Source organism: Dermacentor albipictus, chromosome 5 (assembly GCF_038994185.2).
Source record: "Dermacentor albipictus isolate Rhodes 1998 colony chromosome 5, USDA_Dalb.pri_finalv2, whole genome shotgun sequence".
Classification (NCBI taxonomy): Eukaryota; Metazoa; Arthropoda; class Arachnida; order Ixodida; family Ixodidae; genus Dermacentor; species Dermacentor albipictus.
This window is the reverse complement of record NC_091825.1, coordinates 46528693-46545250: the sequence shown is the minus strand read 5'-3', so window position 1 is coordinate 46545250 and position 16558 is coordinate 46528693. Positions and strand designations below refer to the sequence as shown.

General features: G+C 43.9%; 1 protein-coding gene across 3 annotated transcripts in view; it reads left to right on the top strand.

The window, feature by feature from the left end:
- Positions 1 to 16558, top strand: part of LOC135900479 (fatty-acid amide hydrolase 2-A-like) — a 143224-nt gene that overhangs the window by 121014 nt on the left and 5652 nt on the right. The gene's annotated exons all lie outside the window — the stretch shown is intronic.

The following is a 16558-nucleotide window of genomic DNA, read 5'->3' as shown; positions in this document are numbered from 1 at the left end:
CGTATACGTTGTTTGTAAGAATGGATACGTGGTATGTAAGAATGTATATACGTGGCACAAATAATATCATTCGCGAGATTTTTCGATAGGGTTGCCACGTGATGTATTGCTCTAATAAAATACAGAATATTTGCGCTACACATTACATCTCTTGCCGAACTCCATTTTTTCCTCTTAATCGCCGCTGGAATATCTGGTTAATTCAGTTTTCTCTCTAAACGACGTCGCTTTCTTCCTGCCTCCTTAAAGTTATGCTTTCCATCCTTCGGTCTATTATAGATTCAGTGGCCATTTGGTTCATGTCAGATACTTCTGTTGTCCTACAAGCGTCAGCCCACAGTATCGTGCTTGCAGAGTGAAATAAATATATATGGTTACGAGCCATCTCTTTGAACTAACGTAGAAGGTGGTGACCACCAGGACGTTGCGCGTGTTCAGCTGTCTTGGCCATCTCTGCAAATAGGCAGTTTATACATCGTGCTTCGCTTTTCATCTATTTGACGCCCCGTCACGCAATGGTGGACGTGCCCTCAGGATACTGGTAGATTACCGTGAAACACGAGAATACTATATTCGTCTCAGCAGATGTACATACTTTATCAGCTAAAAGTTATGCCTTTTGGATTGCGTAATGCCCGCGCAGCCACTCGATTCTCACCCTAGGGGCTATAAGTAGTGTAATTTTCCTAGCTATCTACATGACGTGATTGTATTTTCGCCTACTTTTTAGAACCATCTGACCCGCCTGTGAGCCATTATCTATGTGGTTCTCCGCGTTGGCTTGTAAATTCTCTAAGTGCAGTTTCGCTCGCCATCTCATCACTGTTCTCAGTCTTGTTAGTGGTAGCAGTATTCAACCTAACCCCTACAAGGCGCGTGCCGTCCAAGACTTTCCTGTTCATCGCTCAGTCAGAGATGTCCAGAGCTTTGTCAGGTTATGCTATTACTTGCGCCACTTTGTCAGGAATTTCAGCGACATTGTCCAGCCGCTTATTGACCGACTCAAGAAGGACGTCTCCTTTTCTTGAGGCCATGAGCAAGCTACCGCTTTCACCACCCTGGTCACATTAATCACATCGCCTCCCATTTTGGCGCACTTTGACCAGTCGGCCCCCACAGAAGTTCGAACCGATGCTTCTGGTCACTACATAGCTGCAGTTCTCGTCCGACGCCAGCACTACCAGGAACGTGTCATTGCCTACGCCAGCCGCCTTCTCTCGTTCTGGGAGCAAACTTTTTTCGATAACTGAGCGCAAATGCCTCGCTTTAGTCTGGTCTGTGGCAAAATACCGCCCCTGCTTATACGGCCGCACGTTTTCTATAACGGACCACCACGCTCTTTACTGGCTCTCGTCACTGAAGGATTCTATGGCAATGCTTAATCGCTTGGCGTTACCGCTACAGGAGCATACCTTTGACGTTCTCTACAAATCTGGCCGGATGCACCATGATGCTGACTGTTTATCATGCTAGCCTGTCGAACTCTCGACAGGTATCGCGATATATCATCAGTACCCCGCTCCACACCGCCGAGCGTGATACCGATGACTTCGCCATGGCTATTTCACATCTGGCCGACATCCGCACTGAACAGAAAATCGACGACACGCTACGGTCTATCATCGGCCGCCTCCGTTCTCGTCAGCCCAACCCATCGCTCAGACTGTTTGAGCTTGCCGACGATATTCTTTACCCTCGTACTAGCTCTCCCGACGGCGCGGAGTTCTGCTTGTCCTCCTCGAGCAACTTCGTGCTAGTGTTCTCAAAGAACATCACGATGCCGCAACCCCTGCCCATGTTGGAGTATCTCGCACATGCGACCGCGTGCGGCGCCAGTTTTTCTGGCTTAGTCTGTACCGATCTGTTCGATGCTGCGTTGCTGCTTCAGACGTCCTGTGGACGTCCGAATGTCCGATTTTGATGTACGATGAATGCTTTTGGATGTGCTTTTCTTTTGCGTCGGACGATCCTACGAACATCCGTAGTGCATCATTGGGACTTCTGTGGATATCCGACGGACGCCAAATTACCCATTGTAGGGACTTTCACTGGAGATCTGTGATCCAATCAGATGTGACCTTTGTCAGTGACGTAAACGGCCCTGGCTGTTACATGCAGGCCTTATGTTGCTCAAGGGTATACCCACGGAACCATTCTACTGCACCGGTCTTGACCTTCAAGGCCCATTCCGTACGTCTAACTCAGGGAACAAGTGGGTCGCAGTTGCGACCGACTATATCTGCTACGCAGTTATGCCATCACGCGAGATTTGCCGACAAATTGCGCCACTAACGTCGCTCATTTCCTGCTTCATGACGTTATCCTCCATCGTGGCGGCCTTAGAAAATTGCTCACGGACCAAGGTCGCTGCTTCTTAATCAAAATCGTTGATGGCCTCCTGCGTTTCTGTTCTGTGGAGCACCAGCTCGCTACTGCATACCAATGGGCCCACCGAGAGGCTGAACTGCACCTTAACCGAAGTGCGGGCGATGTGAGTTCCTGACGATCATCCGGACTGGGACAGCGCTTTGACATACGTCACGTTCACACACAATTCATCCGGTAGCGACACTTCCAGTTTTTCGCTATTTTACCTACTTTTCAGGGGCGTATCAACGGAGGGGTGGGGGCGGCTTATGGGGCTGGAGCCCCCCTTCGCTCCCTCGAAATTTGTCCGTGCTGTCATTCACCGCCGACCAAAACAACCCCCGTCGCCGGAAACCATGCTGTATTTTGTCTTGAATGTCTTTTTCACGCTCGAAAAGACATTTCAGCGCGAACATTGCGAAATCGGGCTGGATTTCAGGGTAACGCTCATGCACCGGGAGTCACATAACGCAAGGAGCCCCATCCGAGCAAAATTTCAAGGGCGTTTTGATGGCGAGCGGAGGCCGCGGAATCTACGGAGAGCATAATTTCAATTCCGAAACATTATAGGTCTAAAGTTCTCGTAACCTTTTGATGCGAAAGGTGCATTGACATTTCCATTAGTAAGATCTTGATGAGGGCTAGTTGGTTCATATTTAGAACTGAGGTTAAACAGTGCGAATAAAACAAGGACACAAGAAAACAAATACGCTGGTCTGTGGTATTTGTTTCCCTGTATCCTTGTTTTTTTCACGCTGTTTAACCTCAGTTCTAGACATTTATAAAGTTGCGCTTTATTTAGATTTTGAATTCCGGATCTTTGTGGGTTTAATGTTATAAATATTTGACGCGAAAGGTGCATTGACTTTTTTAAAGTCCTCCATCGGACCATACAACTAGAGAAGCCATATGAACACACTATCATACAAGTTGACAAAGCACGCAGCGAGTTCCGATGAGATGAAGCATCGTGGTGGTTCATTTTTGCCGTCATATACCGCAGAAAAGAATATCGTCATTTATTTTTCAACTGCGCCAGAGCATCTGTGTGAAGACACTAAAGCCAGGAAAGGTAACTACGTTCTTTTTTATTTTTCTACTTTGACTTTTATTCGCGTCTATATACACATGGAGCCTGTTCAATTTTTTCGTTCTCGCTATCCGCTGTCAGCCAGAGCCATCCAGAGCGTATGCGCTTTTGTCGTGTCGCTCCGACCACCATGCGGAACACTTCGATGCGCGTAAGTTTTTCTCTGGCCGAGTGAATTTTTTCCTGGCAGAGTTTTGAAAGCTTTCTGGCTAGCAGACGAAAGAAAGAAACAATGGTCGCTCGCCGCCATCATTGCGGGGACTCGACAGCTTTCAATGCGTTCGCTTGAGCGCAACCTCTCCGGAAATTACTGTCTCGGCGGTGTAGAATAACGAGCAGTATGCGTATGGTTATCTGTGGACCAAGCATCTCACGTTTTCTTCGATATTGCTTCGGTAGCCACATTAGGTGCCCAAAGTAGGCATTCGATTGTGGCCAACATGCTTTCCTTTGTGCTTTTTATTTCCGCGCCCTCGCCCCACAAAATAAAAAAAAACAATGTTGTGGTGCCGCAAATTGTCGCATGGTAAAAGTTCGATTTTGTTACTTCTTCTTTTGTGGAAAGTAATGGCCCTCGGGGCGCTTCAGTTGCCAGATATTCTTATTATATTATTGCGGTAGCAATTATATGGACACTCCAGGCGCATTCCTGCCATCGCCATCGCCCCCTTGTTCCGGATAGAGTCCAAGGCCTATAACATCATGACAGCGCGCCGCGTGCTATATGTGCGAGGGAAAGCTTGGGGGTGGGGTGGCATCGGTGAGCCGACGATGGTGGCTCAGTCTTCTGTGCGCAAGGGAGAAAATCGGGGAGGAAGCGCGCCTCCTCCTGTCGCGCGCGATACATCAAGGGGAGTGGAGGGAGGGGGTGCTGTGATCTTTGAATCTGTGGTTCCGCAACATGTTTATTTGCCTTGTTGTACGCATAATATACAGTGGCTTTTGCTTAGATACGCAGATTTATTGGAGACTTCTACGTGTATTTAAATATCTTGCTGTGAGGTTTTGTGAATACGTGCAGTGAACTTTGTTTCCAGTGACGCTCTTTAGCGCTTTATAAAGCTGTATCTTTGTATTTGTATAATCCACTCTATCTTCTAATGTACGAAGGGGAGTAAAATGAAAATTAGCTAACCCACCCCGCGCAATAATGGTTCGGTTTATTATGTGCAAAGCATGCACGTAGCACACAGGCATCTCTCATTTACAAAAGTGACACGCAGGAGTGAGGATAAAGGCTTTTAATGCTCCCATACACTGGGTTGAATACGGTTCCGTGACATAACGGACACTCCAAAAGTTGAACACCGTGGTGTCGTGAGGCTTTTGACAACTGAAGGTGTTTTCGAAAAATAAATTAGTCGCCGTATGGCTGCCGTGTACGTTGAACACTGTATTTCATCGGCCACTGTGAAGCGTTGGAGCAAACAGTTCAAAGAAGGACGTGAATGTTGCAAAGACGGTCCAAGACCGGGCCAAAGCCACCATGAAATCGCTCCCAATGCTGTTGCAAAGGTTCATGAGCTAATTAGACAAGAACGGAGGATAAGCATCGATGAATTTGCAGGTTGTGCGAACACCAGTCATCGTTCAGGTCACACCATAATTCATGAACATCTCGGTTATCGGCTCTTGTGTGCGTAATGGGTGCCCAAGATTCTGAGCCACCGCCAGAAGACGGAGAGGTTCGGCGCTGCCTTGACTCATCTAATCCGGTATCACAATGAGGGTGACGACTTCTTGTCTGCAATTGTGACCGGGTGCGAATCATGATGCCACTACTTCTGACCTGAAGCACAACAGCAAAGATTACAGTGGAAACGTTCCAATTCACCGCCCCCAAAGAAAGTAAAAGCCGTCATTTCAGCCGGAAAGGTGTCGTTGACTTTTTTTTCGGTGGTCTGGGGCCATTACTGCTCGAATCTGCTAAACCTGGAGATACTATCAATCGTTTCCGATATTTTGAAACGCCGGATCGGTTGCGTGTCGCAATCGAGAACAAACGACGTGGAAAATTCAGGAATGGGGTCATCTTGCTCCACGCAGTGCCCTACTCCACGTCGCTGATGTGGTTAACATAACCTGGCAAAATTCAAGAGGGAAACGCTGCAACATCCGCCATACAGCTGAGACCTGTTACCCTGGGACTTCCACATGTTGGGGCATTTGAAAGACCAGCTCAAGGGGAACCCGATTTGCGTCGGACGATGACGTGAAACAGTGAGTTACAGAATTTTTGAAGCAGCAACCCAAGGAGTTTTATGAGATGGCAATCACGCGACTCGTTAGTCAGGGGGACAAATGTCAAAATGCTCATAGAGACCACTTTTTAATAAAGTACCCCGTTTGTCATATATTCGCATTGGCTCAGTTTCGCTTGACTCGCCCTCGCATATTTTGCAGAACTCCTGCTTTTTATATATGCTCTCTGTTGCGACTATAATTCCGGTGCAATTACTCGCAATACACGACCGCTGACAGCTGCTCCTGTGCAATACATTGGAACAAGGGACAGCGACATTTAGATTTTTCCCTGGCCGTTGCATATGTACAAAATTGTAAACAAAGTTCTTGAATGACAAAGTTTCATTAAAATATTTGTCCCCAACTTGTTCATTTCATAGCCTTTACATTTTTCATATCAGCGGCATGCAGTGCTTTGCTGATTTGAAACTGCTATAGTTCTTAAGTTCTCGTGATATTTTATTTATTTATTAAATTGACAGAAAATATGGAAGCATTGATATAACTTATTTCGGGCACAGTTTTGGAGACGTACCAGTATATTTTTTAATAAAAAATACATATCTTTCTTGTCTTGACAGTGCACAGCGTTCAAGAATTTGTTTGCAGAATCTTTGGCAATGGCACTGCAGTTATTATTCATGTATTTCATCCCTGGACAAAATTCTATAAGGAGGAGGCCGAGCTGCAACGTCCATAATTCAGCGTCCATAATACGTCCATAATTCAGCGCCATCCAGTTCTGCCTCTAGAATCTCCTCATTACAGGTCACAACGGTTGTAGAATCAGTCGAATTTCATGCGCATATACAAAAGGACCAATTCATTTAACTAGTCCACTCTTACAAGAGCCATTCGCCGTTGGAACGACCTTCCTAACACCATAGGTTATGAGAGTGACGAAGAAAACTTCCGGCTTCTAACAACGCATTTTTCAAACTCTGCATAACCTAACGTATAATTTTTGTCATTGCCTTTCCCGTTATTAATGTGCAGCTATGCGTTAAATGCGTTGTTGTTATAACCTAATTATGTCCTGATCATTCAGTAATTCTATTGATTATAGTTTACTGTGTGAAATTTTATTGTTGAATGTGCTGTCGAGTTCAAAAGCATTTATTTTGTTCCTTGTACATAGTGTAACGCTACATTACTGTATATTAGCGCATTTCTTACCCTGTATTTTTTGTATATGTATCAACATATGTATTCTAATTATTATATGTTATAATCTTTGATCGTACCCTCGTCCCTTCCACAATTCTTCTAGGGGCCTGGAAGGTATCTTTAAATAAATAAATAAATAAATAAATAAATAAATAAATAAATAAATAAATAAATATGCTTTCTCAAAGTTGCGGTCGCAGTTGTCTACTTCCCACTAATGCCGGCGTATCATCGCTATATCGCGCTCATCTATCACCTTCAGTAAACAAATACATCCTCATTGCAGATCGAGAAATTCTAATTAAAAATCTTGCATTGCGCGTTCTGCGTTATCACTTCGTGATTAGACACTCTGACCGATGAGCTTTGCATTGCATTAAAAAAATAGGTACCGTGAAGATTGGTTGTCACTCTGTGAGTTCTACTGGACAATTCTTCACCATTGTTGCGTACTCCAGGGTAGCGTATCGTACAGCTGCCGAGTTGTAGCGACTACTGCCTATCGAAGCTCGACTCGACCGACGTTACTATTGGGTAGCGCGGCGTTGCCGGCGGGCTGCAGTCATCCGGTAGACCATGACAACCAAGCAAAGACGAGAAGATTTCTAGTACGAAACATGCACGGTTTATTCAAAGGTTGGTGAAAGATGAAGAGAAGAGAATGAAGTGTACAAAAGGTACATTTCGGCGCCCATTAAATAGGCTCTCTACAATCGTGGGAGGGATCTTGCTTCCGTCGACGTCACGTGACAGGCACAGAGTCTGATTCGTGGAAAAAGGGCCCCGCCTCCGGTTATACGAAGCCTCCGGGAATTGTAGACGCTTGTCCTTCTCTTTTGCGCGTAGCTGGTTCGTGGAAGTTATCCTGTAGAGTTTGACAGTTCGAGGAAAAGGTCCTTCCAAAGTCGCACACACACACAAAAGAGGCATGTAAACACTGCGGGGCTTCCGCCAGATCGGCAGACACTCGAGATGACCATGGCGAATTAGCAAGTCACACTTCGTTTCGACGAGGCATGGTGGGCGAAAATCCTTTATGCATGGCGTGCTAGATGCCAGCCGTAACACCATCTACACTGTCACCTCGAGGCGTCGCACCCATGTGCCGGTTCAAATCGCACTTTTCCGCCACCTCCTCGTGTAATTAGTCTTCGTCGAGACAGCGCTCCACCCCTCGTGGAGGTTAGATGTTATGAACCACCTTCCGCACAAAGGTAGAAGACGACGATCACCGGGATCGTCGTCGGACGTTGCGCGAGTTCAGCCATTTTGGCCGTCCCTGTAAATAGTCGGTTTATATATCGTGCTTTGCTTTTCATTCACCTAACGAGCCGTCACAGTGTATTTTTCTCTATGAAATTGTCGTTACCCTGTCGCTTGATCATGGCTAAGATTGACTGCCATATGCGCTCAAACTCAGCTTTATTTTCATGAAGGCTTCATTCTCATGATTTTTATTCCCGCGTGGTTGCTCGGCCTAGGTAAGCGTTCTCGTTCACAAATTCAAAAGGCTACTTTTGGATTAAATTTTCTTCTGAAGACCTGGCATATCTGGTCCACGGCACGAGCAATTTCTTTCTCTATGGTACCAGCATAGATACCTGCGTGTGTGACGGGGATCACTGCTCATGCACGAGGCGAGGGGAGCGGCTACGAGTAAAGCCTGTTTCACATGATGCGATTTTCGTCGCACCGGAAGTGCGATTTCCGTCGTTTGCGATGAAAATCGCAGTCGCAGTGCCGACCCCCCGATTTTCGGCTGCGACCAACCGGTTGGTCGCACAGTCGCACCGTCGCACCGATCGCTGCGATTTTCCGTCGAAATTGCGCGGAGAGCTGTCAACGGAGCTATTTCGCCGGTTTGTTTTGATGGCGTCTCGCACGAGCAGTGCAATCGCGGAGACGTGGATCGTCGAATTAGGTACGTGCGCGAATTAAGGGAGAATAAAAAACTTGTACAGATTGCATTCTCCTATTGCTATGCGTTTGTTGACACGCTACACAGCAAATGAAGTGCATTTTCACCTTTGCTTCGTGCGCCTTTGCGAGTTGTCAGTCCTAGGAGGTGTTCGATCCCCAGCAGACGACGAGGTCGTCACAATTTTCTTTTGTTGAGTAGCATGCAAAAATCGCGCTTACGGAGCAGCTTGAATTATTTCAACCTCGGCAAGGGCAAATGACAAGACAGCAAAGTACCCGAAGTTTCTACGTTGCGCTGAACGCGGTACCGTTCAGTTGCATTTTCTTGTCGGTTTTCAAGCATGAATTTCCCGATTCATCTTGAAAGCTTATCTTGCCTCTTATTAAATTTGACAGAGCAAAAGTGTAGGCTATCGTAATGAATTTGCTACGGTAGTATTAAATCCGTGGCTTGAATAAAATATTACATGCACGCTAAGTTGCACCTCTTCTCTGGAGATTTTTTTTTTTCTTGCACAGAAACCAATAAACATAGGCTATGTTGCGGACTTTGTATCCTTACTGCATCTGTATGAACACTTGCTCTGCAAGGTAATCAACTGTACAGCTAGCAGATTAATTAAATTGCTTGCTATAGAGGCAAAGTGACAACGTACCCTCCAGCACAATTATGTAGAACTCGTGCAACAATGCGAAAAGCAGGCAAACGGCCTGTTCTTGTGGGGATAAAACAGTATAAAACGACACGCTGAAGAAAAGTAAATCAAAACTGTGCAGTGAAGTCAGCCAGTACAAGCAGTTCTTGCACATTCACAGCGGATCAAGTGTGCAGAAACATGCCTTCCATGTTTCTAGTAAGTTTCTAATAAGTTTGTGATCACATATATTAGTGTGTAAATCCATATAACGATATCCGCTGCGATTATTATTTTTATAAGTAATGAAATACCATGCTACTTGCAAGAACATATATCACCCAAGGATTTCAGAACAAATTTCTGCATTTCAACTATACACAATATGTGGCTTATTCAATAAAAGACCATAAACTGGGCTTTTTTGCCATGACAAATTTATTCCAAACTTTACTTACATACAGGCAAGAAAAAAAATTATAGACAGAAATATTGTTCTTCAATTTGTTCACCTGCCACTGTGGCTATAGCATTCTGCTGCCAACACAAGGCGAGGGGTTGATTTGCCAGCCATGGAAGTCGCATTTCGATGGGAGTTGTAGGTGAGAAAAAAAGCTCTTGCACTTAGATTTAGTTCATCACCTTTTATTGAACCCTTACACTTCAAAATACTATTGCATAGGGGGGCATGCTTATGCAAAATCTAACACCAATAGAAAGCAAAGGGCAGAATTGTAAACCAACCATCTTTCGTGATAATTCGAGTGTGTAAATATTCATTGCATCGATATGTATTGTTCAACAGCACTGCACAAATAAGCATGAGCAGGTGTAGCAAGTACTCTGTCAGGAAGCTGGTTCTACAGATGTATAAAAGGCATGAATGCTCATACTACGTCGCACACATAGCACAAAGAAAACCTTTTTCGAGAGTTGTCCCTTCTGGCAGATATGAGTGGGACATAAGCAGCAGAAACTTTATTGCAGGACATTGTGTAATACTGCTTATGAAAGAGTGAAGAGAGTGAAAAGGCTTTTAACAGCAGTACCTCATGCTGCTCTAATAAGAGGAACGATAAGCAAAAACATTTCTGGTATAGCACTTAAACAGCAACTTTCTGAAAGACAGAAAATTTCAGGTGAGAGTTGGAGGTACATTTGGCGCACACACACCAACAACACGGGCATACTACAAGAAACACTACAGCCTATGGTGTATTACAGTCCATGGGAAAGCTATCTTATACAGAAATCAAGAATGATGCAACAAGCCCTCGACAACACTGCAGACTTTCTTGGCCAGTCTGGCCTCTCGCTTTCTGATAAGTCAGCTCATATGGACGTCGGAAAAAAAAAGAAAGACTAGAATCAAGAACTACCCAAGATTGCACATTGTGATCCACATAGCTGGACAAATATGCCCGCAAGTCAACATCCACAAATCCTCAGCTAGTGTAAGCCCGTGACGGCAGAGCCAGCACGTGGGTGAAACAATTATGCAATGCCTGGACGCAACTTCCACACCTGGTGAACAGAATAATCTCGAAATAATGGGGGTGGACTAGTGCATACTATAGAAAATCGCAGATGCTGTGCTTGTGTCCAAGGTATGGCACGGTATGAATTACCAGCAGCACACAAAAAAGACAACTCATCGAATACAGGCATCGGGTAGTAATAACAGGTCTTTCCAACTGTACCATGCTTGATGACCTCTATGAAAAAGAGCTGACGAACAAGCTCCTAGACGGAGTAGAGTTGCAGCCTGCAGCACAAATTCTTTGTCTCAAGAGCTCAGAACCTCGTCCCAAGATACTATGCCAGCTAGCATACGAGATGCAAAGATGACTACCCCTCCCTTCAGAAACACAACCTCGGGAGTACCTGAACTTGAAACACAACAGGCCCATACCGTGGAATATGGGGGCAAACAATTAGGGCAGGAGACTATATGCAACTGCCAAACACACAGAGGAGGTTGCTAATCATGAAAATGCAAGCAAACATAAGGCACATATAGTACACTCATCTGGCAATACCAGTGTAACAGTAGTATGACACTACATAAAACTAAACGCCATATAAGTGAGTACCATTCCAGGTCATCCTACACCTAGAAAAGCTGAACTGAAGGCAATCAAAGCAGCACTTGTAGTGCAGATTACACCCTGCATGGATTCACCAGAAACTGTCTGGGCCTGCACATCACACAAGATTGTCAGGAAAATCAGGAGATTGACACGCGACTTGCAAGCACATAGCCAGAAATTAAATTACAGAATACATAGCCATGCAGATATTTCAGGAAACAAGCGGGCTTATAAGCCTGACATAATAACTGAGAACTAGATGAGTTTGTGTATATTCATTATTAACTAAAGTGCTACAGATAGACAACAGACAAGAAAGAAGTACTCGGTGTGTTCACTTCGTTCCTGTCCATCGAATTTCTGTTGCAGTATAGTTAATGAATTCATAAGGCTGCACAGGAGAAGAATGATACCTCTGCCCAAGGGCCCGATCTCACATCCAAATCCACGCGTGTGCACACACACACACAAATGTTGCAAGAGTGGATAGCATGAAGCAGTATCAACAGGATGACACTAGATATGGATGAGGACGAACTTTCAACTGAGGTTCATTTGTAAAAATGTGGCGAGTTATATAAATTAGCACAAAAAAAAAGGACGATGAGCAAAACGAGAACAAGGTGAAAGCAGGAGCCAACGTTTCGACAAGTGGACTTGTCTTCTTCAAGGTCCACGTGTGAAAACGTTGGCTCCTACTTTCACCTTGTTCTCATGTTGCTCATCGTCTTGAATTTCCATCTCCTGCCTTCCCCGAGTTTTCCCCAGAAAAAGAAAGACATCTTTGAAGGATAGATAAAAATTGGTGCTTGATACAGGCAAACATAAATAAAGATGCTACAGAAAGAAAATATAGAAAAATTCCAAGTGCAAGAAAAAAAAAATCATTACAATTGCCAATCCTGCATGCCAGCACCTTTCAAGAAACTTTGTTGTTATTCCAATAGACGGACTGACAGCTTGTTTATGCAAGCACATACTTCCAGTTCCATGCCACTGGGAAAAAAATGAGTTTCCTGGAAGGTAGCCACATGCACACTTGATGATCACAATGTTTTTTTTTCCCTGGACTTGTATATCTATATGTATTTTCTCCCTTTCCTGCTTTTATGTTTGGTTTCATCAAGCACTAGTCTTTATCAGGTTTTATTGCTGTACTACTTTGTGGTAACCTTTATAGATCACTGCATTTTCACAATAAACCTTTTAATCAGAAGTTAGCATACCCTGTTCTTACTGCTTCACACTGTACATTCTTGCTACATTGGCCAAATAAAAGATTTTATAAGGTATCATGAGGGCCATTAAAGTGACTTGTTGCAGTCTAAAAAAAAAAAAAAACGAATAGCCTGGCTGCAGATGGCACCAGAGAACACATAGGACAAACAAGAAAACCGAGATGATCTAACAACCAAAAGTTTAATGTACACACCGAGTAAATGCTCGCTGACAAGCAATAGACTGAACATGCACAAAAAGGAGAATCAAAAATTCATGTGTGTTTCCCGAGAGGAAATGCATCCATTTCTAACGGAGGCCGTGCTGACAGGATTAACCCAGCATTTTTAGATCTACAGCTTGCGTAATTTCTCTAGGCAGCTGATCTGCACAGAATGCTAGCTTCTTCCTCTACAATGCACGCTCAGATGTGGAGAGTGCATTGTAGAGGAAGAAGCTAGCATTCTGTGGAGATCGGCTGCCTAGAGAAATTATGGATGTTGTAGATGCAAACACACTGGGAGAATCTTGTGTCAGCATGGCCACTGTTACACTTTCAGAGATGGATGCGTTTCCTGTTGGAATCTGTATGGACACACATCAGATCTTGCTTCTGCTTTTTGTGTAAATTCGGTTTATTGCTTGTCGAACAGCATTTACTCGGCATGTTCAATAAACTTTCATATATTAATACACCTCATGATTGCCTTGGTTTCTAGCAGAAAGGTGTTCATTCTTTTTACAGTGAAGCTGTATATGCCTAGGCGAAACACTCATGGTCCGATCCCAAAAACCCTAGTGTAGGGGTATGAGCCATTGTTTAAGGGGGTGTGAGCCATTGCATTCGTCTTGCATGATGGACGGCGACATTTCTTTTTGGGTAGACAGAAATGCTTATGCATTTCAAACATACATTTATCTGCGTATTATTGCAGGGAAGGGACACAGAGGGGGACGGGGTTAAGACAAGATCATGATGTCATTATTATCTCACAGCAAAGGTGTGGTGGGCCATTGGCTAGACCGATAGTGACGTCGTTTCTCTCTAGCAGCAGAGCACGCGTGCAGCAGTCTCTCTCCGACTTCCCAATAGGTTCGAAAATGTGTCCCTGTATTTAATTAAATGAAATGTGCAGCCCCGGTGTGTCACTTCGTAACTGCAGTGCATAACTGAGTCATAAACATTATGATTAATGCATTAAAAAACACAAGTGTGTAACATAATTCAGAAAGACTTTGATGGACCCGCTGGAATACCACAATGAACCACTCATTGCACTTTCCATGATAGTGATCTTGCAAAGTGCAATGTGTGGCATTCCAAATAAACAATGTGATAAACCCAAGCCAAACATGTGCATAACCTCATTAAGAAACACAGACATAACCAATAATATAGAAAGACTTGAATAAACCATTGAAATTAACCCAGTGATAAACACCGGGGCTGCACATTTCAGCTTTGCTGGTTTACTGTCTGTACAGGGTGCACGGGCAGTAACTTTTTCTGTTATTGTTTGTTAAGTATTGTATAATGTTGTGCCAGTAAAACACGGACTAGTTGGTGCAATGTATTGGCACTGCTTTTTTTGATGTTTTTTTTTATGTTGTGCCCTTCTTCCTTCTGTAGCTACTTTTCTATTCCCCCTCGCATAATACTCCAACCTTGCAGCCTGCGAGGTATATAAATAAATATGTATATAAGCACATGTCATTCATTTATCTGCATATACCTCGCATCATTTCTTGCTCAACAAACGTCACTGCATTGATGTCTCGCAGCGTGCATCTACATTAACTGCCATTTGCGTTTCGATATGGTTTGTGAACAGTGTAATGCATAAAAATTACATTACATTAAGGTTGTGACCTATGCGGTGCATAAGCAAACCTTGCAAAAGATGACATGTTGGATTGTTGAAAATAAGACAAATTGTATATATCGCAGTTACTTTAACAGTATTTTTTTGACCACTTGACAAAAACTTCACTTCGCATAGATTCCAACACGTACACTGAATCTGCAGTTTTCTTCTTTGCTTATTAATGCAGTCGTTACTGCATGGCCACATTGTAGATTTGAAAACAAAGTGAAATAAATTTGTTTGTTGCAATATAACAATATGTGTAGATCACTGCGATTGTAACACAAAAACTTGATACATACATGCACACTATAGGATGCAGATAAATGCTCAGGACAAACTCCAGAATGTTTGCATCCGGATACTTATGAAAGTGAACAGTTTCACTCCATGGCTGTCAATGAGAGGGAGAGAGAAAACTTAATTGTGTTCGTAGAACAAAAATGCATTGATAAGCTTAGACATATAGTCATTGCTTAACACTTTCGAAATGAATAATTATAGCTTGCTATCGACATTGAAGCAGCCTTTCGACAGCAAGAAAAGGAATAAGTTTCTCCAGCTCTGAACATTGAATTGCAGGAAATGCAAGCAGGCATAAAATTCTGCCAATACAATCTGTTTAGGAATACCAAATTGGAATAAACACTGAGGCTTGCATTTGTTCTTTCTCTGGCTGAGCAATCTAGTTTTAAATGACTCCCGTAAACACGTCGTAACAATGTTGATCTAATACAGGTTAAATGCATGACTAGCTTAAGAAATCCGGATGATTGCTATAAATTACAGTGAAGAAGCTATAATATCTAATAACATTAATAATATAATAATAATATTTATTTCCACAAAACAGGCTAACCTTGAGAGGCGTGCGAGGCTGAGCAGAAAGCTGAAAAATTCTACGGCAAGTCCGCCTGCCGTGGGCCTACGATCCTGCGTTATGAATAGCGCGTATTGATATGGTCTTCTTGTTAGAAGTTCCTAGTATACTACCAGCGCGAGACACGGGACAACAAAGTGGACGAGAAGCGTGTCTTTTAGAATGCTATGTTACAACGTACAGGTTTTTACAAAAGTGACGGTAACTGCTCGAAACATTTGATGCGTCGGCTTTTGCGCCTTTAGAAATATTTAGAGAGGGCTCCCATATATACATTCGCAGCGCGAGCGCGGCGATGGACGAACCAGGCTAGCGCTAAGGTTGAATTTCACAACACAATTTTCATTCCACGTCGTAATCACACAGATCGTTTGAGGCTTCGTTCAGGGGCACACGCGGGCGTTCGGGTTGGTGCTTCTTGTTGCGTTTGGCGTAAGAATATGGCTAGGAGCAGGCACCACATATGCGCAATGACGGGCAATATACACGCATCATTTCTCCAGAAGCTGACGCCGAGCACGGGTAGCGCAAGGATCTTGTTGGGCTGACACGACAACTTCGTGGCAGCCGAATTCCGAATACTGCATATACGGTGAGGGTAGCTATATGAACTTGTCGATAGGTCATCTTGTATATTGTTGTAGCGCAGGCAGAACGAAACGGTCATAGAAGGTAGATAAAATAACACACAGCGCTGAACCATAGAATAAAGAATCGCTGAACCACCTGCGAACAGCTGTTTACCATTGTTTACGTGCGCGATGTCGCACTGAACTACAGAAACCGCCGTCGCGCACTCCGAAACAAATGTTAACTTCAACACGTTTTTAAATTACAAAACAAGCATATTATTTGCTCCTAATAAAGAAAAGTCAACAATATTATAAGTTAAACGTTTTATTCATTACAATAAAATAATTGTGCAACGTGTGCCATGAAACCTGGCAGTAAGCAACCCTGGGAATCGCACCAGTCGCATTGTTAAAATCGCAATCATGTGAAATGGGCCCTCTAAAAATCGCTCTGCGACGCGTGCGACAGCACCGATTTTCGTCGTTCCAGTCGCAGCATGTGAAACAGGC